Source organism: Rhyacophila brunnea, unplaced genomic scaffold (assembly GCF_057557595.1).
Source record: "Rhyacophila brunnea isolate RB1 unplaced genomic scaffold, BYU_Rbru_1.0 scaffold_7, whole genome shotgun sequence".
NCBI classification, from domain to species: domain Eukaryota; kingdom Metazoa; phylum Arthropoda; class Insecta; order Trichoptera; family Rhyacophilidae; genus Rhyacophila; species Rhyacophila brunnea.
Genome location: NW_028233339.1, coordinates 45015162 through 45041026, shown reverse-complemented (window position 1 = coordinate 45041026; position 25865 = coordinate 45015162). Strand labels below are relative to the sequence as shown.

Below are 25865 nucleotides of genomic sequence, written 5' to 3'. Positions count from 1 at the left end.
TACCGAAATGTATTAAATTGTGATCAGATTAATTGAGTTACCTTTTGAAGACATTATTAACACAACACACTGTTGTAATGTTGTGTTAATAATGTTGTATGGAAAATGACAAAAATCTTCCACTAATATATTTTTTAACTAGTTACCATAATATTTATCAATTTCTGCATTTAACAAGCCTATTCGATTCACATATTTTTTTTTATGAAATTAATATTAAATTATCATTGGCCATCGTTTTGGATTGCTGTCTTTGCGTCCAACTAGTCATCTTTGAAACAACCATTAATTCGGGACGTTTTGACATTTTTGCAACCAAGATTCATTTTATAACTTACACATTAAGACATGAATTTGATCTCAATACTGTGCGGTCATCTCTTTCCGATGTAATAGCTCACAAGGATGATGTAATATGACCAACTGCATACGTACAATTTTTCGGACACGGCTTCTAGTGTGTTAATTTATTTGAGACAACCCATTTACTCGCTCCGTGCGTCCGACGCAACAGGTGCCCATTAGATGTAATTAGCATGTTATTTAAATTTGGTAATTAAATATTAATTAAAAGGTCCGCAGCGAATGAGTACTTATATTTTTATCAGACATGCAAGAATTTGAAAACACTTAAGAAATATATAACCACTGGAAACAATCGTTTTGAAAAAAATACGACGCCGAGCAGGATTACCGTGCATGTGCTCTGACCCCTATGCTATACGTGTCCTATCTAATTGCGACAAAGATATCTAAATTGCATTACTTATCGGGAATCGGCTATTGTACTTTAAATCAAAGTATTGAATTATCTTAATTACTAACCTATGTCAGGATCACTCCAAATTTTTGTTATAATGTACTTGCACTTGCTAATAAGTTGATAAACAATATTTTTTTGATCGTTTTTTAAATAACCTTTTTTGTCAGTTATACATACAATCGAAATTAGCACAATTTAACCCTTTTGAACAAGGCAATCGATGAAAATGAATATTACGCTGTAACCTTTAAACTGGAGGTGAATATAACTTCTCTCTTACGAGATAAACAGCTATGGAGTGAAGCAATAGGACGGCTCGTTCCGGACTTTTTTTTTTCTTTCGGCCTCCTCTCTTTATTTCATTTCATTTTCATCGTCCCGTCTGCGAGCGTGACTTAACTACACAATCCATTCTCCAACTCCTTTGTACGGCTGTCATGTCTTCGGGAGGCGGCTGTCATATTTGGGCTGTTCGCTGTTTGCTTTTTCCAGGTCCAGTGGCGAGGAAGCCGAGGGGCTAAATGCCCACTGGAGAATAAACGGAGAAAAATGATGAGAGAAATATTCCAACGCCCTCCAACGGGAAACTGTATTTTTACCGTGTTAATTGAACCGCGAAATGTATCTGTTTTCGCGTAGTTGAAAAAAAATATGAATTATTTTACTTGTTTCCTAAAACAATGATGTTATTATTTAAATTATTAGTCTCCTTCTAGTCAAAATGCATTCAATTTTAGATTTCATATATGCCCAAAAGCACCTGTATATGAGTACTGTAAAAAAATGATACTATACTGAAGAAAAATAACAATTTACAATTAACTCTATCTAGGATTTGAGTTATGTGCGGCAATCTATTTTTCATATGCGCTCCTTTAAAAGCTTCTATAAGCTTTAAGCTTAAGATGACATAGCACTGCTCCCAGTTGTCATTCATACATTTATTTTCAAGAACCAACCATCGTCTCTAAATTGTATGGTGATCATTTCAAAAATTTTACCATTGATCAAGACAGACAGATATTTTCAATTGATGAATGATGCAAAAAATAAAAAATGAGAATTTTTGGCCGCCATCTTGGTATTTCATTAGCTTCCATATACAAAATAACGTTAAACATAGAATTAATATTTAGCATCACAAAAAAGCATGTCTACACCGAAGTTTAGTCATACTAGATGATAATTACAGAATATTAAACTTTTGGCCGCAATCTTGGTATTGTGTAGGGTTCCAATTGCAAAAGGTCAAGTTTAATATCACACTAGTGTGCAGCGGTATAAAATACATGTCAAATCAACCAAATCAGACAGTAATTATTAAAGAAAATCGAATTTTTCTCCGCCATTTTGGAATTTAGGTCTCGTCGGTAAATTTTCAGGCGACTTGATATCTTAAAAAAATAACCATGAGAATTCATCATGCGGAAAGTTCATGCTTTTATATAAAACTGCACAATTCGCTGAATTTTCCGAGCTACGAGAAATAATAATCTTTATATACATACCTAGTCATGGGCCCCACATCCTGAAGCGGCCCCCCTGTCTTGGATCTTTGGTGGGCCCCCCTTCCTATCGCTAAGTAGTGTTTTCCAAATGATGTACGCGGTAGTATTGGTGTATTTTTAGAAATTTTTTGTATTTTTCATCCATTTGAATTTTGGAGTTGTCGAATATTGGCACACAGTTAAAAATTGCATCATACACCCAAATATTTTTAATTATTAATATTATTAAAGCAAAATAGCGCCGTATATATGGACCGATCAGGGATGGCACAAATTGGAGGAGAAGATATAATGATACAATTATGATTGGGAGACTGCGATGGCTAGGTCATGTGCACCGTATTAATGACAATGAACCGGCAAAGAGAGTGATGTCCAGCAATCCAATAGGACGTAGAAGAAGAGGGATGCCAAAGATTCGCTGGTTAGATGGAGCTGCCAGTGACTGCCGTATTCTGGGGGTACCAAATTGGAAAGTGGCCACACTGGATAGGGACAGGTGGAGAGAGCTGTTGGAGGAGTCCAGTACCCACACCGGGTTGTCGCGTCCCTGATGATGATGAAAATAGCGCCGCATGCGACTTTTGTTACTGTTAGAGCAAATTTGTGATCTGTGTTTATCACACTTATCTGATCGCCTCGCCATGCTGGGCCCTTTCTGAGCCCGGACCCCGGGCTAGAGCCCAGTCAACCCCCCCTTGTGGAGGCCATGTACCTAGTTATTCTTTTATAGATAAAAAGTGGACATCAAACATGTTTTTATTTTCCAATAATTTATACATTATTGTGAAGACAATTATTTGACTAATTTCCTTTTTTAAACACCATTGTATTTAATAGTTTCTTTAACATATCCATCAAATTATGAGGGATGATAGATAGATCATGACCAGAAAAAAAATAAGAAAATTGATAGACTGTAAAATATATTTTATCAAACCTTACAACGATAATAGTGATCAGATTATATTGAACGTGTAAGTATCTTTCAGCATTTTGATAGACCGGTTTCTTACACAGTATTCTTTCCCAGTGTATTTTTGGCACCGGATTAGGAATATACATAGGCAGCTAGCTTACTGTGTCCGGGTGATTGATCGCTAGTTTCCGGAAAGTTTGCTTCCTCAATAATGCGAAAATACATAATTACGTCACTCCCATTTCGCGTGTGTTCGCAAAATGAATAATTTATTTCTTCTTGTGCCATCCCTTGTCGGAGGTCGGCCACAACCATGACGATATATACTTTACGCTCCTTTCATATTGTACGGTTTTGACTGTACGACAAAAAATTGAATGGCGAAATTCTTTTAGTGGCGCGATGAAGAGCATGACGCTTTTCATATTACACGGCGACGGTTAAAAACCGAAACGGTGCCGTATAGCAGCCGTCCATTTTCACTGTATTCACGGCGCCCAGACGGCCACCGATGACTCAGTGGTGTGGGTAACCTTGCACGCTTTCACATTAGACGGTTTTCAATCGTACAAACAGCACAACACTCAACCATAAACTGATCTTGTGACGGAAAAAAACCGTGCATAAACTATATAGTGTGAAAAGAGCGTCAACATGTTACCGATTCGGATTTTTACCATTCGACTTTTCCCGTACGGTTGAACCGTATAGTGTGAAGTAAGGGTTATTATCTACTGCCCGGAACAGTTCAATGGAGCTGCTCTAGTACCGATAGTTCATTGAGAGCCATCTTCAAAGTATTTATCGTGGTAAGCTAGTGGAAACGAAGTTTCATATATCCAAATGTGCGCGATGCTGATTCATACTTACTTTCTAAGATATGCGGTTATCTTTAAGAGGTCAATATCGGCAACTTAAATTGCGTCGCCTACAGTATCCCTATATAATAATACGTCACATTTAAGGTATGAAATCTATGGGAAAATGCAGTGGTTGAGCTAAATTAGCAACTCTGGATGTTCTTTATGGCCAAAAATAATCCAGATGGTTCTGCATTGCGTTCTAAGACACATAGCGCTGTCATATGAGTTGGATCAATAATATAATTATTCTCCAACATTCCAAACATTAAGGTAATATCTGTATATGTTGTATTTCCAAGAATATCATCCTGCCTACACATCTACTTCACTATATGTCTCCAAAAAAGTTATTATTCAGTTTTATTGGCTTATTATTTCGCTTTATTGCTTCATAAATCGTGATGTGAGCAGCCTGGGAGCAATGACTATATTATTTACTTTTTTTGTTAAATAATAAATATGTTTACTTATTCAATGGTGGAAAAAATGGGCGCGCCACTGAAGTAATCCCAATGTCATGTCTCATTTCATTTTTACACATTACCAGAGGAAGTGAGAGAGATTACGCTTAATTCGGACGATGTCTCAATTCGCAAAGGTCAATAAAATGAGCGGGACAAAACGTGGAAAAGAATATATTTTGCTGGGTCAACTTTAAACACGTTTTCTATTCGCCTAATTGGTGGGTTTGAAGTTCGCTTCTGGTATAGTATTGTACCAATATACTGTTGGAAATTTGACCACCGCTGACAAAATATAATTGATTTAAAATATTATTACTTCTGTATTTTTTTTGAACCGTTTCTTTTTATAATTTATGTGGGAATGGAATGGATGTACACAACTATTTTAATTTCCTATAAATTCTATTATTTCACGGTCTTTTCGTTTTATGCCCTAAAATCTATATATATATAAGTATGGACCTTTACCTTTACGTTGTGCTACTCGTAGTGCTCGACTTTATCCTACAATAAGTGTTTCAATCGATAATGAGGCGGACAAGACAAGGCGGAGTCCCCTCCGAGGGTGCACTAAAACCCGATGAATAGAAAAACTCGTGAAGTTCGATGGATATAATATGTGGCAGCAAAGAATTGGCAACCGAGGGGAGTGGGCGGAGCTAAGGTAGACCATCATCCAGCGGTTAATCGACTCCATCGGATAATGACCAAACTCGAGTTATTCGAAGTTCTAAAGAAGATTCTAAAACCCGCATTACCAAGTACCTAAATGTAAATAATTACAAGATAAAAATAACTTTTTATATAAACGTATTTGATAGAAATAATAATGAAATGTCATTTTGACACTCATATTGATTTCCATAGTAACGCACGTATAATGTTATTAATAATTTAGTTGTTACGACCCTAGCAACCAATAATAGTGGATTGGATTACGGATTTCTTCTGAAATAACTTTTCATATAAAACAGAATTAACTGAAAATTAATTTAATTTCTTATCCATTATTTTCATTATTTAGAAACCATTATTTTCTTATCATGTGCATTAAATCGTTCTTCATTTCCTCTCAATACTGAAGATGGTCGGTCATCAAGTTGCCAATAATCTCATTTCATCTAGAGCGATACTGCCCCGATCTTGTAGCTTCAGTTATTGTTCATTCAGTCGCTTTCTTGATAATGTCACTCCATCTAGAAGGCACACCTTCGCAATTTCCTCCCTGCGACACCACCAGAGAACACTCTTCCCTCCAGGCTTCTCGGATCGCTGCGTACCACGTGATTGTAGAATTGAACTTTTGCAATTGGCAGAGAAACGTTCTTTGATAGAAAGCTCTTCCAGTACCTATATAAACATTTGTATGTCTGTCCGTGCATGGAATGCGGAGCAGAGCATGCTCCGCATTCTCCTCCTTCCGCTCCTCCAATGGGTCAATTATCTTCATATCGTATTATCCAAAAGTCCAGATTTCACCACTGTATATAAAGATTGTAAATATGATCAGCGTTTTTACTAGTCTTTTTCTTAGTTGTTTTTGTGATGCTACAATTTTTCCATATCTTGGTGCGACTCAAAGCGTTCTTAGACGTCGTATTTCTTCACCTAATTTTCATCTCGCATCTACCGAAGTCATTCAGCCGAGGAAAAGAAATCACTCACTCGTTCCAAATGGTTTAGTCCAGTGCTTCCCAACCGCATTTTGCGCAATAGTATTGTCGCCCATTCGTCGTTCAAATAATTAAATATACATATCTTAGTATTCTTCTAATACCATTTTGGTGATCAGACATAAAATACTAGCATTACCTCTGTTTTGGATATCACCAAAAAGTCACTTATATTATTGTCAGGATGTTTGACTACACATTGATATGATAAAACCTTTTCGGCTATGTCAGTAATAATAACTAAATAGAGAAACTGAATGGATGTCAATGTAGTGCTTCGTCTTTCCGAAACAAAACTGATGCCACGTTTATCAAATATTCTAGCAAAGATTCAGCAATAGATTTTGCACTATTAACAATTTATTTACACATCGGTTTCAAATTATTTTCATGGGATATATTTTTGAAGTTATACTTCTTTTGGCGCGTTTGGGAAATCAGATCAGAGTGTATTTTTGGCGTGTGACATGTAACGCGTCATAATTTATTTTTTCACACGAAAAAAAAACGCGCTCGATTGGATTCGAACCACCGATTTTTCGGTTATCAGCCGAACGCACTACCTTTACGCCACAGTATGATACTGCAATCGTGACGATTATACAGTATAATATTATAGTTTAGAATCGTTTCGTTGCCTAGGCAGCGAATTTATTATTGTCGGCCATTTGCAATTCCTTACGTAAACAAGCCATTAAACGTCAGAGTGATAGTTGTTACTTTAAAAATAAAAACGACGAGAAATAATTAAATAAATATAACTTCTAACGCGCGTACACACACACGGATTTTTTGTATTCACAATTAGACTGTTATAATATGTATGTCATGTCCATCAGTTATTATACAAGATTTGAACATACAAACTACTATAGGTATTATAAATAAACCTTTTTATTTTGCATTAGCAGTTCGCGAAATATTTCTCATATTTTCATCTGGTCCGCAGTTGTAAAAAGATTTGGAAATACTGGTTCGATCGACAATCATTATCTTCGTTCCAGATTCGTTAATGCTAAAACCCAATTCGGCGATTGATTTTTCAATCCAACCAAGGATATCGTGCATGAAATACCTAGTACCTTCTTCCACGGCGCTACATCCCGGGGTAGGATTTGGCCTCCTCCACAACGGCTCTCCACTAACTCCGGTCTCTCGCCACACTTCTCCAGTTACCGGGTCTTCCTATACGAAGCCAGTGCACTTCTACAGCGTCAGCCCATCTCCTTCTTGGACGGCCTCTGGGTCTCTTCCGTTGGCGTACCCACTTCGTCATGATCCTTGGCGCTCTAACTTCAGGCATTCTCTCCACATGTCCCGCCCATCGTAGTCTTTGGGACTTACAGTATCTTATGATTGTTTGATTTGTTTGTTTGATTCAATCAGCTCTTCCAACTCGTGGTTCATTTTTATTCTGTAGTTCCCATTTTCCAACGTGGGTCCAAAGATTTTTCGGAGTATTTTGCGCTCGAAGACAGCTAATTTATTTTCCTCGTTTTGAATTAAGCACCAAGTCTCACAGCCATAAGTGACCACTGGCCTTATAATTGTTTTATATATTAGAAGTTAACTTCTTCGGCCTAGAATTTTCGACCCCACCAGTCGCTTACAGGCATGCCAGCATTTATTCCTTAGTATACCTATTGTGTATATGGACGCTATCAAAGATAGTTTTTAGATCGCTCCTGTCGTGTCTGGTCGTCTCAATCACCCCCACCTTGTTATGCCTTATTTTCAATGTGATGCGTTTATATACTTTTCTTTGATGTCAGATGAACACACTATCATCTGAAATGCAAAGTCGTTAAATAAAAATTTACCGCTTATAAAATTCGAAACAGATTTTTCAATATTCGGAAGCCGATTTTTATTTGCGTTATATATTTTATTACCGATTTACTGCAACGTTAAATTGATTTATTTGGTAAAAAATATAGGTATATATTATTTATTTTTATATCCAGTGGCACGCGTGAAATGTGCATTCAGTTCTAGGCGGGATGCATTAAATTTATTCGAATTCCGAACATATATTTACGAAACCGTTTGATTGCCGCATAAAAAGCCACTCCCACTATCGTATTTTGTTTTTATTTCACGGTGCAGTAGCTATTTAAATTTTGAAAGATAAACTAGTTAGTATTAATTTCCCGTGTTGCGTAATATAAAGATTGAATTAAATTTTACTTATACAACACTAGCTACTTTAAAAATACAATTAAATTATATTTTACTACGTTTTTATTGGATCGCATTCTTATTTATCCAAGATTTGTATTGGACGATTGAAGATTTTTAACTAACTTCCCGACTAGCTAGACATTTGAAACTTTTAAAATATATCGGAACACGACGACAATGCATTCTTTTAATACTTTTAGCCATTTTTAAGCAGAATTGAATTCATTTTGAGTTAATTCTGTTTTGTATGGAAAGTTATTATTGTTGGTTGCTAAAGGGGTCCTAGCAACTAAATTATTAATATATACGTGCGTTACTGTGGAAATCAATATGAAATGTCAAAATGACATTAGTATTTCTATCAAGTATAATAAAAAGCTTTTATTAATACATAGGTCAAATTTATATTATCATTCAACAGAAAATTTAAAAACGTGGTATATAAAAAGTTCTTTTTATCTTGTAATTATTTATTTATAATTATATTCTTTGATGAATTATTTATTATTTCAATCTTTCTGTGTTCTGTATTGGATTGCAAAATAATTTAATTAAAATGAACATATTATTATTATTGTGGTTTATGTTGAGACAATGGGTCAACATTACTTGAGTCATCTTCTTTTGGTATGGCAATAGGGTGCAAATTAGGGGCGGCAGGTTATATGAAAGTATGGTGATAAAGTATGGTGTGGCAGGCTGGTAATCAATTTAGCGCAAAATTTCCACGTCTATTATATGGGCACTTTATAATGACCAAAGTAAATTCTCCGTGATGCCCTGCATTTTTTTTTATCGCGTCGCTATTTCTCGTAAGTTGTCGGCTATTATTGGCCTGCTTCATTCAGTTGTATGAGAAAGCCGATTACTTGCCCCTCTATTTATTTAATACCTCTATGCGTGCAAAGTACACCACCAAGTCAATTTTTATTTTGTTGTCATTTCAGCTATAACGAGAGATTTTTCTTTTTCTTAGAGAGGTTTCATTATTCGCCGAATTAATTGAGAAAAATAGGATGAATATTACTTTAATAAGTACTTATTTATATGAAAGCCGCTGGCCAAATCATTTTGAAAAACCGTCTTATTAATGTGACAGTACGTCTTCGAGTTCACTAAGCCGTTGCCAAATTATCTGAGTAATAGTGTGATTTATGTATCGGTAACCCTTGTTCATTGATAGATCTTTAATATGTTTTTTCTCCGACACTGTGCGACTTGACATGTGCCACATAGGTACATACCTACTAGAAAATTTCTTATTTGAGAGTTATCAACATTTTTACATACTAAGTGTACACATGCCAAGCAGGGTAAACGATGTACAGTAAAAGCGAAACAATGATGCGGTTCGTCGATTGTATATGTACGAGTACGCAGTCATCGGCTGCCAGGCATTTATTACGGCTCCCCATACGTACGCACACTATCGACCGACCGCATTATTGTTTCGTTTTTACTGTAGATTATTAATGAAAATTAATGTTATTTTTTCAGTTTTATTTTATGTATAACATATATTTTTTTTAATATTTTAAATTGTAATTGACAGTACAACTCACATATTATTTAAATTATACTCCGATGTGTATTTAAGCCATCTCACGAAGAGGTTTCTTAACAGATTATCGTGTATATTTCTTAGTATTTAATACAAAATTAAATTCGAATACCATTAGTACAAAACAAATTTTTTCCGATAAGTAATAATTTATATGACCTGAACACTTCGGCTGCATTCGCTTCCATTAACTTTTCTGTGACAAATATACAATTTAACTAGTTAGTTAATAAACGGATTCCACGCATGCACGTGGTGACGTGGGCACGTGTAGTTTTTTTATTATAGGTATATCAGTAGTCAATTTATTCAGTCGAAACAGTAGTGCTTATGGATAGAGTGTAGGTATCAATATATTATCCAACTTGACACGGCAGTAAAATAGTTGAATTATTCGTAGTTGCCACAGTATCATGTTTCATGTTTGTACTATCGGGACAACATATTATTACTCCACTATTTTGTATGTTTTCATACAAGGCTATCGTATAGATATCTTCAATTGAATTTTATCAACATTTCGTTAATTATGGCCAGTACTGGTTTTAGTAGTAAATGTTAAATACAACGTTTTACAACTAAGGCTGGAAATGGAACCGGAACCCTGAGAGCCCTTTAATTGTTTTGGATCCAGCCAGAACCTTTGATTATGAATCTTGAGAATCCCGAGCTGGGACACCTTAAAAATTATATGGTTCTGGTGGTTCTATTGTTCTATTATTTTTGGGGATCAATCACTCTTGCTAGAGCAAATCATTAAAACTGAAAAAAATAGTAGGTACCTACTTAACTGGTATTTATATAGATATACAAAAGAAATAGTTTATACAGCTTATTTATAAGGTTGGTTGAGTTAGACCTAAAAATTGAGTTGAGACCTAAAAATTGTGGTACCTATCATTATGTTTCACCTGGTAAAAATATATTGGAGAAATTAATTTTAAATACAATTTTCACAATTGTTTGTGTCAATATTGCTACAAAACTCCCACTAAACATTCCCGACCATATAACCCTCTAAACATTTATAAAAAGAGGCACATTATCAATATTATTATTCAGTTCAGTGTTGCCATGTCTACTGAAATTTCAGTAGATCTACTGAAGTTTTGGTCAGAAAAAGAAGACATTATGATATTTATGATGAATAAAAGTTACTTACTTACTAGAATAAGACACTTGTGAGATTATGTCAATATGCACGCTTTCACCAAACACAGTCGTTGAATTTCATACATTTTTGTCAATCTACTGATATTTTGAAGAAAAAATCACTAAATCTACTGAATTTTGAAAATTTTAGTTGGCAGCACTGATTCAGTTGCAATTCGACCGCCACGTCAACACCACCGCAATTCAATCATAAAATAATTAACAGAAACATGTACAGTGTGACTTGTCGCGAGAGTGATAGACATACCAGTAATCAAAACAAGTTTACGAATGCGTGACCCGGTATCCAGCTGGAGCGCTTCAGAAAGCTCGCAGTTCAATTATCAAAAAGGTTAGTGCCTGGACTACATCGTTGCGTCCAGTATTCTCCACAAAAGTTCAACTTCCTCAAATACAGTCAACACAAAATTATCGTCACTTATATTATTTAGTATATTATTATTTAAGTAGGTATATTGTCGTTTAAAGAATCGACCCGAAGTCCATTCAATGTTTTATAGAAACCAATTTCTTAAAAATTGGGGATTCTAACAGCTCTGATTAAAACAGTTTGGTCGGGAGTTGTGGAAAAAAAATATGATTGAAAAATGTAAAAATAAAATATCGCGCCGCTATTATCAAAAGCAGCACATGACGTCTAGATAATTTTGTGGTCACCCAATAAACGCGTTTGTTTTTAGGAAAATAAAAACGCTTGTAGAAAATACCTTCTTCTTAGTTTTTCTTGGAACTTTGAAACAGCAGTCTTACTCCACTCTGCTATAACTGAGTTACCGAATCCCCCTTTGTTTCGACTGTTTCGGGTTTCGTTTGTCCCTGATAACAAGTTTCGATTGACCCTACGTGTTTTGCGAATATTCTGTTTGCCCTTCAAATACTCAAATTCTCTGACGTCACGATCACTGCATGTAGCTACTATGTACTGTTTTATTGCATTAGTGGTACATAGTTATTACATGTGTACGTGCTTTGTGACAAATGTAGGATAAAATATTATATGTGTTCATAAACTAAATAAGATATTGGAAAACTGGAGACAACACCCCGGGTTGTCGTTAAGTAAGAGTAGTTATTAACCGGAAAACGAATTTGTTACACTAAATTACGAATTATTTGAAATTAAAAATTAAATGACTACGAATTACAATATAATATTAGGTACTACAACTATTGGGATTTTAACGGGTTTCACGCGGGAACGAAAACAATACAAATTATTAAGGTAAATGGAATATTACTTCTTCGTCAGGACCTCGTGACCTAAGTGATTTGGTTGTCTAACAGCCTACTCAACGGGTTGCCCCCAATCGTCTCGGAATTCTACGACTGAGGCCACTGGAAGACCCGTGACACTCATGAATAAGGGCAACCATATGGGGCATCTAATGTTTGCTTGAATGTTCTGATGCGGCATGACTAAAAGATAAAACAGCGTGGATGACACAAACGGACACCAACGATCCTAATAATTATGTTATGACCGTTCATTTTATTATTCTGTCTAGACCTTCTGACGAAGATGACGAAGAAGTAATATAATTTGTTTTTTTTCTGCTTCTGGCGAGGTCCTATTCGAAAATCCTTTCGCCCTCATGATGTGAGTGCAGATATATATTCATTGTTCGTCGATCTCCAAATGCTTTTTTCTTTAATAGCCCCCGAGATTCTCATCTCATAGATTTCCACATGTTTGCTAAGTGCCACGTATTCTGATCAATACGTTAATACTCGGTGCAATACCTGGCTTTAGGTTTCCACGCAAACATAGCATGTGTCTGAATCGAATCCTGTGTGGCCATTCTACGTTTGCCTATAATACGATACATACCTAAGTGGGGGTTGAAAAAATCACCACTATGAAAGTATGGTGAGATTAAGGGTTACATGTAAGTTGTACGTAAAACATTTCATAGTAGCACAGTTCGCCGTTAGCTCTCTTATCGGAAAGAGATGACTGAATACTATACGGTCTCCAATTTTATTAGATTTAATATGAACATTTTTATTCAATTTTCATAGCTGATTTTGGCAAAACTCATGAATTAAGAATGAAAACCTAATCTAATCTAACAAATAATTTAGTATATCGGCTATTTTCAAAATTTGTTTGCTGCTGGCTTCCTGTAAAGTGTAAACTGATAAGAACCGTCTTTTATTTAGACATGAATTTTATGTCAGTACTATACGAAACAAAGAGGTTGGACGGTCTTTAATATACGGCCATATATTTCTGAAACAACATTTCACGGTGAAGTCAGATACGGCGAACTGCATACGTATAAGTTTACGGATACGACATACGTGGGGCTCGAAAGAATTACCACTATAAAAGTATGGTGAGATTAAGATCACGGAGCAAAACACGAAGTCCTGCAACTTGTATGTTTCCCGCCGAAGATTTTCTCCCGAAAGAATCGAAGAAATATTCCGAAGACGATATACTGGATTATTTGTTAGGTTAGGTTAGGTTTTCATTCTTGAATTTATGAATTTTGCCAAAATCAGCTATGAAAATTGATATATACCTATATCATCATCAGCCTGGGTCAATCCACTGCTGGATGAAGACCTCCCCAAGCTTCATCCAACTCTCTCGGTCCTGTGTCGTTCGCTGCCACGTATTTCCGCCGAACTTTACCAGTTCGTCAATCCAGCGGCTTTTAGGGTGACCCTGTGGCCGTTTCGTGCCCCTTGGGTACCACTGGAAGACGGCATTTGTCCAGCGGCCGTCCTTTCGGCGAGCAATGTGCCCCGCCCATCTCCATTTCAGCTGTTTGGCAACGTCTATTACATCGCGTACTCCTATCTGCTTCTTCACCCATTCGTTTCTCTTACGGTCCTTTCGCGTGATGCCCAACATACACCTCTCCATGCCTCGCTGTGCGACTCATAGCCTTTGGACATCTCTCGTGTTGAGGGTCCACGTCTCGCAGCCATACGTGAGCACGGGTAGCACACCTATATATATATATATATACATACATATATAATATTGAAACTAATAAAATAATTGGAGACCGCATAGTTTACGGTCATCTCTTTCCGATAAGAATGGAAATGTTTTACGTACAATTTACATGTAACCTATAGACATATCTAATGAAATTACTAATTAGATTAAAATCCCTTATACGAGGTTCGAATACATTTGAATATCGACGTGTTTGTTTAACGAGTTTTCTATTGAATCATGAATCATTGGCAGGACAACCTTATTGTCGGGTAATATACATCCGGAACGTAAAATTGGAAATCGAACGACATATTGTTTTTATGGCCTAACTTTTAATGGTCCCAATGAAATAGAATAGGAACCTTCAATAAATAATATTTAAGGATAGGTTACCAACTCCGGTGTAATAGATAACTATTCGTTTAAATGCTATAAAGTTTTAAACTCACCACACCAGTCGACAATGTTAGTCTGAGCGGACAAAATGGTTACGATATTGCTATTAAATTATTTGGAATAAGTGCCTACCTTCATTTAAATTTGTTTGATTTCCGCCCTTTTCGTCTAGTTTTCCGATAGGTAGTGATTTTTATTTTACGTAAATTCGGTCGAAGATTTGACTGTGTTAACAACATACATTTTGTCATATTAATGAATAATCTGTTGTGTAGTGAGATCGATATGGAACCGTTAGATTGCGTGTGATAGGTATTTTAAATAAGATATTTTTTATTAAATCGTCACTGTACAGGCCAAGTAGCGTAACCCTCATATACAAATGGTTCTGGAAGTGAAAAATAAACTGTGAGCATTGGATTTATTTATTTTTATTATAAATTGAGTGGATTTTCTCTATACGTACCTTGTGGCTTACGTTTAGAGTGGGTTACAGCATTTGGCTGGAATATTTTTTTTCAAGTTACAAATGGCTTACAAAATAGTTTTGAATAATTATTTTGATATGAAATATTTTTTTGGGATTTATGATACTTGGCCAGTTCGTGTACGAATATGCAATAAGTCCATTACCATCAAAATGTCACTTTGGTGAAAAGTGAGGGTTACCCTACTTGGTCTTTACAGTGACGAAATATTTATATCTGTAAAACATCTTTTTATTCAATAGTAGTTAATGAGTAGATTAAAGGCAAAAGGGCTACTTCACTATAATTTAAATTAAAAAAAACTATGTTATCTAGTCTAATTTGAACATTTCAGAGAGGGACTGTTGTGATTTTCAAAAATGGAGAGATGCCTTTTTGCTTTTAAGTTACTCGGATAATAACATACGATTTATGAATTCTTCATTCTTTAATATTTTAAATTACAACAGTAACTCGCACTTATTGACGGAATTGAAAACTAATTTGAATGAGTCGGTATTAAATTTGTTAGAAAATATGGATATGCATAGAGACTGTTTGAGCCAGTAGTTTAATTGGTGAAGCCCAGATTGGTCCCTGGTTCCCTGAATTCGTCTTCCTCAGTCCGGAATCATCCGTCAATCCGAAATTCAGATCGCTCGTACCAAAAACTTTCCGGGCTGGTCGGTCATACGTTTGAGTTTCAGCACGCCGCTCATGTTCCGCCGAACGCTGTCCACTCAGGTCGTACACTAAGAATTGCCATCTCATGTAAGTGGGCAAGCTAAACGCAGAACTATTCCACTATACACACCACATTAATTGTTCCGGGCAGCCAGTAACATTAATTTTATTAAATTCCATATATTCGCTTTTTAGACGATAGCTATTTCGGTTGTAGTAGTGACATTGATACCAAGCTTTGTCATATTGGTAATTTCTGATAATACTGTGTTATGCTATTCAGCGACGTCCCGTGGGGGTAGGCAGATTGAGCGTCGCTTGGGGGCGGCAGTTACTTGAAGGGCGGAAAATCGAGGAGAATCATTTGATATATATAAAAATAGTACCTAAACTCAATATTAATAGAAATATCTTTCCATGAAAAAATCAGATCACTGGTTGGAAACAAAATGTATTAATTAACATAAAAGGTTTAACAGGACTGTAATTTTTTTTGTCTGGTTTGCGATGTCTAGTTGACTTCCGTTGTCACGTGCAAATTTCCGAATTATATTTGAATTATAGGTAGGTACGTAAGTGGTCAAGTACCTAATTAATTTATCCAAATATTCTTGCCAGTCATTCGCGAGTTTTGAACTTTGTCAAGTGTATTTTTAAATGTATCTGAAACCGTGGATGGAATTTGAATTAGATTTAGTGGTATATATTTTGTCAGTAATGTATCCATACAACATATTTCTTAGATATTGGAACCATGAAAGGATGATAAAAAATACTGTATAAAAATGTGTGGTGCAGTTTTGGTGCAGCCTAGGTACGGCATTTTGTCTAGGGACGTCATTGATGCTATTACATAATATTATATACATTATTGAACATAACAATGTGTTTTCGTTAGCACCCTGTCCCTATCCAAGTCAATGACCGTATATTGTACTTTATTGATGTCTAAATTCGAAAGAAATTTACAAAAAAACACTACATTTGAAATAGCTAAAAACCTCGCATGGAATGACGGAAGAATATATTTCCGACGTGTTTGAGTCGTCCCATTCAGACCCGTCTTTTCAATACTAGAAGTATACTTTTTCATATTGATACCGGCTATAAATCAGGCGATGCCGCGTAATAGTGTTGGTAGGCCGTGCTCGCGTTTCATGCCAATGGGTTAACTTTTTTCAGGCGTCTTGCACGACGGTACGACGAGCATGTTATTGCGATCATTCTAAGAATGTCTATTTGATTCATAAATACAGATTCAATTTATTTTTTACCATACAGTTGTATTTTTCATACGCGCCCTGTCAATAATGATGTGAAATTATTTTTACAGACAATGATAATACGTCTGTGATAGCTGAGTTTTCCGAGAATTCCGGGTCTGACAAAATTCATATTATGTTTTTCAATATGTCTTAGGATCTATATTTCTAGAAGTATTTCTAGTGAGCATGGAATCCGCATGGGTATGGTGCGGTCCGCATTCAACCAACTTGGAGTCGCATGGAGGTCAAGGCTGTATTCTGTGAGTACCAAATGTCGTTTGTTTAACGCGTGCGTGCTACCTATGCTCCTGCATGGCTGTGAGACATGGCATCTTACTAAGCTTCAAGAGTCTCGGAGAATTGATGTATCCGCCGAATCTTAGGGGTACATTGGTACGACTGCGTTACAAACACCCGAGTTCGTGAGCAGATACAGCAGCCTTCGGTGATTGAGGTTATCACGAAGAGACGCTTTACGTGGCTGGGACACGTATTCCGGATGCCGCCAAAGAGTGCGACACTTCGTACCCTTGTGGCACAGCCTCAAGGGTTCCGTCGCCGTGGCCGGCCCTCCCTCACCCTGCAGTGGTGCTACTAGAGCGACCTACGTGCTGCAGGTCTGACATGGCGAGAGGCGCAAGAGTTGGCGATAGACCGAGGGAAGTGACGCGAACTTGTGCTTGCCCTATGCCCCAATGTTGGGACGTGACAGGGTGGAAGAAGAAGAAGAAAAAGAAGAAGAAGTTAGGACCCAGAGTATGACCCTTATATGTTGAGCAGGAGTAAACTTTTTATTGAGGCGACCAAGATACACGCCAGATTATAGAGCCAATGAAATTTGTATCATTTCTTTTGTTTTATTGACAATATTTTATATTGAGAATTGTACCAAACCATAACTATACTATAATATATGCTGCAGACTGGTGGTAATCTTAGCACACCCCATATTTTACCTGCAGGCTTATTCTAACATATCAATTAATATCCAAAAAGAGGTAATTGTGATAAATATATCACATTTGTCACTTTACGTATTCAGGCCCTGAATTATGTAAATAAGTTAACCGTCTGAACTGTAAAAAGTGCTATGTTTTAACAGCCCCGCTCTTGACTGTGTTAAGGCCGTCCATCAGTTGAGGCACGGTCTAAAAAGATAGTTGCTAGGCGATGCGCGGATTGCGGGTCGCGGGTGCAAATGACGCCTGTCAAACGAAATATTATTTGTCATATAAATCCATCATACGTCCATTTTATGTTCTGTTTATTGTTCTATTTTGCAGCGTCGTATGGGGAGCGGGATAGTCCCGACTCTTCCGTAGACTCATCCATTTCAATTCGTGACACTCAGTATGCGGGTACACAAAGCGCTTAACGTCAGCGGACAGCAGAGCCAGTCCAAAAACAAACATTTTCTTTCTTAACTTTCTTCTTTAAGCACTACGGTGCATGGTTGCAGCATCAGTCCCGTGCGGCTCCGTCTCGGGACGGAATGAGCAGTTAAAATCACTTCTTTCAGACACGTTTAAAGCGTCATAGAAAGCGGCCGTGCATATCCACGGTTGTGCATATATGACGGGTGGTGGTGGGCACTTTAACGTATGTTCTATTAGTAACAATAATAATATATTCATTGACATGTTTTCTTTTTAAAGTAAATGGGTAACGTTTTTAGTCATCTTTACACGATTTTAGAATTAATTGGCCCGTCGCCATCACGAAGCAAAGTGACGTACTTCTAGCTCGACGTTCTCTCACTGAATGCGAGCGAGTCCAAAATTTCGTCGCGCCTACAGTCGAAAATTATTTGCTGTTTCACTGATGCGTCACCTTAATACTTAGCGCTAGACAGAGTACGTCAATTTCACATATTGAGTATTGAGATGCGCGGTGCGACTGTTTTGAATTATGATTACGTCACGACTGCCGTCTTAATTTATAGTTCCCCGCTAGCTGTCAAATATCGAGCGGCTAGTAGCAGATAGTTGTAACTTAATATGTCTTTTACTGCAATTACATTTTATGCTGTAATCACAATGCCATGACTAATAAAATTGTAGGTTATGTTGATATGTCTGACGTGTCAATACGAAATTATTGTGTCCGGCCGTATCCGCTTGGGTTCGGACGTAACGGCCAGCACGAACATACCCGAATTTGACCGATATGTCTACCAACCTAAATTTTCGTCGTATTACGAACTGGATAACTGCTTTGTGTATGGAATGCTTTCCGTGTTAATTTGGACCAATGAAAATAACAGAAACGTGCCCAACCAATAGCTTTAAACACATTGCGTTCGTTCTCCGGATCAAACGCACATTAAAAGAATGATATTGGAATGAACATGGTTTTCGTGGCGGGTGTTCTGTCTTCACTTAACCATGGGCGCGTAATATTATTCTACCACATGATCAAAAATATACTACATATTGTAAACAATGAGCCATTTCTCCTTTATTGGAGTCGCAATCACCACTGTTGATATAGAATGAATAAGTGATTGTTCATTGTCGCCAAGCGCCGATCTTTGATACATAAATTATTCGTATGCCTTTCGGGTTAACGGAATCATTAACCCTTCGGCGGCCGAGTTTAAGGTTCGCCATAAACTTCAACCCTCCAAAGTTTGAGAGCCCACGATTACGAATTAATTATGCAATGCTCAGTGCCTTGCGGTCACTCAGACTTCATGAAGTCAAACCCGGACTTTAAAACTTCGTGATTTTAATTCGACTCATAAACCCTTAGCTTTACGAGTTGTTGTCATCGACATTGCTCTAACTTGAGGTGTCTGCTTTTGTATTCTTGTCCCCTTTTCTCTTATAGTTCATGTAACCCTTGTACATCGAAATATAGCGCTTTCTTTTGTATAAGGCATTTTAACTAACAGAAAGTATAATATACGTATGCAGTTTGTCATGCCATAGTTCACTGTGAGCAGTTGTATCGAGAAAAAAATGGTCTTGTAGCATTGAGATCAAATTCAGGTGTAAATAAAACACTTTAAAATACAATAAAAATACAGAAGAAAACGAATGATTTAAAATTAGATTAGCGAGTATCTACTCGTGGTATGCTCCACGAACAAAGCGTCATTTTTTGTTATCGATTCTATGCGGCTAACTATTTCCCGTACAACAGGACACGGTGTATTGTGATATGGCGAACTGCACACGATCAATTTACATGTATGTGACCATTTTAACTAACTAAAACTACCAGAACGTAGGTATGGATCACTTAGCTCAAAAGGTGATACTTGATAGCAAACGATTATTTATTATCTGACATCGTAGAAATTAACGCGTTTTAATAAAAAAAACGACCGTATTTTTTCCCCAAAATATGGCAACACTCTTGCTTGCTTGTCAGTAAGTATATTTAGAAATTTTTCCTTATACGGCGGAATACAAAAAAATAATCATTTGTATTCAAATGTGTTTATATAGGAATTTCAGTAAACAGTTTTTTTAATTTTTTTTTAAATTTTATTTATTAAGGAAACAAACAGTTGCATATTGATTACAAAAATTTAAAATACAATAATGAAAAGTTATTGCAACCAGCAAAGTTTCCATGTATACATTATAATATAGTTAAGCCTAACAAGAGTAAGAATAACATAAATATAAAGAAATTACATAAGAAACTTACATGAAAATATGAGGAAGAATAATGAATAATTAAATTATATACAAAAAAAGTAACATACATAAAATATATATAGAAGTATATATTATATACAATGTTTATTTATTTTCGGACAAATAAATGTATGTGAGAATTAAAAGGTAACTGTGAAAAATACCAGACTTGGACTGGAAATATTGAAATAGTATGATATGAGCTTATATCATATTTCGATTTCTTTATTTTTCACGTATAAAACCTAACGTAGAGTTGATAACCTCTGCCGTAGGCTTCTCAAACTCGGCCGCCTTCGGGGGTTGGGATTTCGCGACGCAGATAAAAACTTTTGATTGCTTTTGATTTGTAGCGAGCCACTTCTTCTTCGTCTTCCTGTTCCAGCCGAGCCTGGAGTTGATGAAATTCATTACAGCTCTGGGATTTCATTTTCAATTTCTTTTGTGGGGTGATTTATTGAATACAATCCGGTCTGCCGAAAGTTAGTACTTATTCGGCTGATTGAGCACTTTTTGTGGCTGAATATAATGTATTTTTAACTTTCACATTACGAATTATGATATTGCTTATAAGTTTTCAAAGTTTTACATTGTTTTTTTTCTAGATGCCTTTGTGGATACCTCGCATTTACTATCGAGGTTTTTAAGGACTTTGGCACGCAAACTACTCTACTTGATGCTAATCAAATAAAAATTGTGCCGGCTGAGAAATATGCCTTATTGAAAACCATTCATCTATCCGCATCAACAGCAATACCCGCTAATTTAAATTCGGCCAGGGTCTTTGAAACCGCCTTGCAAAAACCCCGGATAATTCTTTGTAGCGCAAGGTGATGGTGATTCTGATGAATATTTTGTCGTATTCATTGGGAACTGAGAACTGCGATTTAAAGCCGAGTTTTTTTCCGTTGTAAAAGAAATGTCGCATAGGACTGATATTCTGAGTATATGCTTATCCTATCTTATATGCCTGAAATCACTGGATCTGAAAGGCATGAATCATCATTACATGTCACCATTTATTATTCTTTTTATTACTATAATCAATACAGAAATTAAAAAGTGCACCTCTTCCGGCCTCGTTTACCATGGTCCCCGGAAGGTTTCGAGTGTCCGCATATGCCACATGTTATAAAGAGTTCAGGTTATGCAGCTCCTTGCTAAAAATTGGACAATCGAGGAGTAAATGTAGGACGTCCTCGTCGCTTCCGTCGTCGCATGTGGCACTGATATCATTTTAAACCGGTGCAGGTATGCTCGCATGACTCCGTGACCTGTCACACATTGTTGATTATTGCAATACAGTTAATAGTATTGAAAGGGTCGGGGGCGAGAGAGGTTTAGGGTCTGCATGTCTGACGGGAATGACCTAGGAAGATGCAAGAAGACTGGCGAGCAGCAGAGATTCTTAGGGCTACTGTATGGTGTACATTATGCTCTAACTATGGAACGAATATGTTGTGAGATGGACAAGATAAGATATCATTATGGGAGAATAGATAGTATGGCACGGCACAAAGCTAAATTTATTTATTTTTTATAGTTGGTATGACATAATATTTTAGAACTGCAAAATATTCAAGATGCGCAACGAATTAGAGTAGTACAATAATTAATTGTTCTTTAGGTTGGACAATTTAATGTAGATTTTCTCTATATATTATCTGATACTTTCCACGTATCGCTCATTGCATTCGTTGTCGTCTTACCCATGAGGAATTTAAAGAATTATATTCAGTCAAAGCACACTTGAGTGCGTAGTAAATTTAGTCTTGTCTGCTCACGTTACTTAATATGACTCCAAAAAAGGCACCTGGACACGACAACCTCACATTAGATATCTGCCAAAATTTCGCAAAAAACTTCCCTGAAGAAATTCTACTACTATACAATAAATGTCTGACACTCGTTCACTTCCCGAAATCCTGGAAAATAGCGATCATTAAGGCCGTTCCTAAGCCTGGGAAAGATGCTATGGACACAAAATCGTACAGGCCTATCGGCCTCCTTCCCGTTTTCGGAAAAGTGCTAGAAAAACTAGCAATTCAGAGAGTGCACTGGCATCTTACAAAAAACAACAAATTGAGCACTAAACAGTTTGGCTTTACCCCTCAAACATCAACAGAACACGCACTAAACAAAGCCGTACACATAATCTCAACGCATCTCGAATTGAAAGAATCACTCATAGCAATTTCCCTAGACATTCAAGGTGCATTTGATAACGCATGGTGGCCACACATAAAAAACGCCCTTGCAATCAAGTCAACACCGCCTAACTTGTACAAACTGTTTTGCAGTTATCTACAAGATAGGGAAGTAAAACTAAAGTATGCAGACGAAGAAATAAAACAAGACCAAACCCAAGGTTGCATCCAAGGCTCAACTTGTGGCCCAACACTATGGAATATCGCCTTAGACAGTCTATTAACAATACTCTTACCCCACAATACATACATACAAGCCTTTGCTGACGATGTGTTAATATTGATAGCAGCAAAAGACACCGACGAACTGGAATTAAAAACCAATAGCGTGCTTCAAAAAGTAAACTCATGGGGTGAAGACGTAAAACTAACCTTCTCAGATATTAAGACAAATATAATGTTTATCAACAAAAGGAAAATACGAACACCAGAAATCCAGTGGAAAGGAAAACCGAAAGAGTTGGTCGATTCCTTTAAAATTCTTGGCATAATACTAGACAGGCACATCAATTGGGCGAAACACGTCGACTACATATGTAAGAAAGCAGCTCAAATGGGAAAATTCTTTTTAAAAACAGCAAGAGCCACTTGGGGGGCGTCTCCTGAAGTTTTAAAAATTATATATCATGGAGCTGTGGAGCCAACCTTAACTTACGCGGCATCGGTCTGGAATAAAGCAACTCACAGAAAGTCGATCCAAAAAAGACTGAATTCCGCGCAAAGACCTTTCGCAATATCAATTTGCAAGGGATATCGCACAATATCGCTAACGTCAGCACAAGCCCTGGCAGGAATAGCGCCAATAGATATAAAAATACAAGAACTTACAGGAATATACCAAGTTAAAACAAGCCACATACTTCCCCGACACTTACCTACAGACAGAACATACGAAAACAAAATACACTACACACAACTTCCACATCCTGGTAACAGACATCTAGAAAATATAGAACACATAGGAACAGTTGACGAAGACACTAAAACAAAATACCACATCACAGGATTGGAGATCTACACAGATGGCAGTCTAATCGATAACAAAGTAGGGGCAGCTTTTGTAGCCTACGAAAATGGAACATTAATAACACCCCGAAAATTTAAGCTCGAAAGCTACTGCACTGTTTTCCAAGCAGAAATATTTGCTATCAGAGAATCTCTCGAGTGGACACTCAAAAGATTAAAGTTCCACAGACACGACTATGTAAACATATTCTCAGATAGCCAATCCAGTCTGGTAGCTCTCCAAAACCCATCATCGACACACCCACTTGTAAGAGACATTTTAACACTGTCAACACAGCTTCGAATGATAGGAACAAACCCCAGATTCTTCTGGATAAGAAGTCACACAGGGATAGCCGAAAACGAGGAAGCTGATAAATACGCTAAACAAGCCACAACAGACAAAAGACCTTTAACCTATACACACTTCCCTCTGAGTTACGCAAAACAAAAACTAAACGAAGATACCATAGAGCTATGGAACCACAGATACACAACATCCGCCACAGGATCAATAACGCAGAAATTTATTCCAAACATAAACTGTGCCATCACTCTTGCCAGGAACTTAAAAATATCACACGAACTCACACAGATACTAACAGGCCACGGATCGGTGCGAGCTTATCTAAAAAGATTTAAATTGAGGGATGACGACTGTTGTCCATGTGACGGCAACACATCTCAAACTGTGTGGCATGTCATCAACGACTGCCCTATACTAGAAAGGGAGCGATGGACTCTCAGGACTCGATGTAGACAACATAATCACGAAATTGACCTCCAAAAGCCTCACGAAGCACTAAGCAATAGAACAACACAAGAACACTACACAAAATATTTAATCCTGGCCATAAAGAAAATTAAAGATATAAATGGAGGCACCTAATTAGCCCCACATCAATGCAACTAACCCACCCAACCACCTTGTACGAAAAAGCAAGGGTATGGTTATTATAAAAAAAAAAAAAAAAAAATATGTGCGCTTTTATTTTCAAATTTATTTATTTTTACCGTGAACGTTACAAATTATAAATTTAAGACGTTCACAACATGACATTTAAAAACAAAGAAAAGGTGTAAAGAAGAAATAAATATGCAGTATCACAAAAACAGTATGAACAGTAAAGTAAAGGGTACACAAATTATAAAGCATGGAAGCACACCGAATAAGTTAAGTGGACCCTATTTTAAGAATTTATAAAACAACATCCACCTAGGTGGACCATCATCACGTAGGTGGAATATAATATCAACTTTGTAAAGGTATGGGGTGGATAGGATGTTGGGATTTATTAGATTGTATTGTAAATATAACTGTCGATGGTTTCATTGAATTCCTATTGCATTATTTAAACTGCTCTACTAATCTAAATTACCCAACACAATTTATTGTGAACCATGTCCTTATTTATATTGCAAATAACGATTTGGTTCTGAACAGATTATGTCCAGATAAAATTCATTAGTCTTAGTAGCCTGTAATCACCCAAGCAAATGAACAAATTAAAACAATCATTCAAACAAACAACCTGACCCGAACGTAACAAAAACGTATCCAATCCGATCGGACCGTTCGATCACGCTCGTACCTCCCGCCGAACACGGTCTGGCGTCCGGGAAACTCCCGGAAACTTTTTTCCCGCCTCCCGGAGGCGGCGTTTTGTATAAACATAATCTCGCACCTGGGCGACGTTACGTTATTAATTACGAATTCAGGAGATGGCGCCACCCCGATTCTGGCGTGTTCCCCCCGTTTCCGTTACAGCGGATATTCCCGGTGAGCTTTTCGCGCCAAAAACGTGCCTCGGCCCACGCGCGAAGCAATAATAATATGCAATGAACCGATTTTTAATTAACACGTAAAAACATTCTATGCACAGAGCTTTTATGTTATTCATCTAAATATTGTGCTTATAATAATACATATTTACACGTTGATGAATCAATATTTGCACTGATATAAAAGCAGTGTGTGTTCTAATATAATATTTGCTGTATATACTCGTATAACAAAATTAATAAATTATTATGTACTAATTCTGAAATTGTCAGTTCTATTAAATTTTCCTACATAGTTTCCATTAAAAGTAACGTATATACAATTTTACGTGATATTAGCGTGTTCAAACTCAT

The 25865-nt window shown here is 36.7% G+C and overlaps 1 protein-coding gene across 1 annotated transcript in view; it reads left to right on the top strand.

Annotated features, from left to right (window-relative positions):
- Positions 1 to 25865, top strand: part of dtn (transmembrane protein 132C dtn) — a 588875-nt gene that overhangs the window by 164117 nt on the left and 398893 nt on the right. The gene's annotated exons all lie outside the window — the stretch shown is intronic.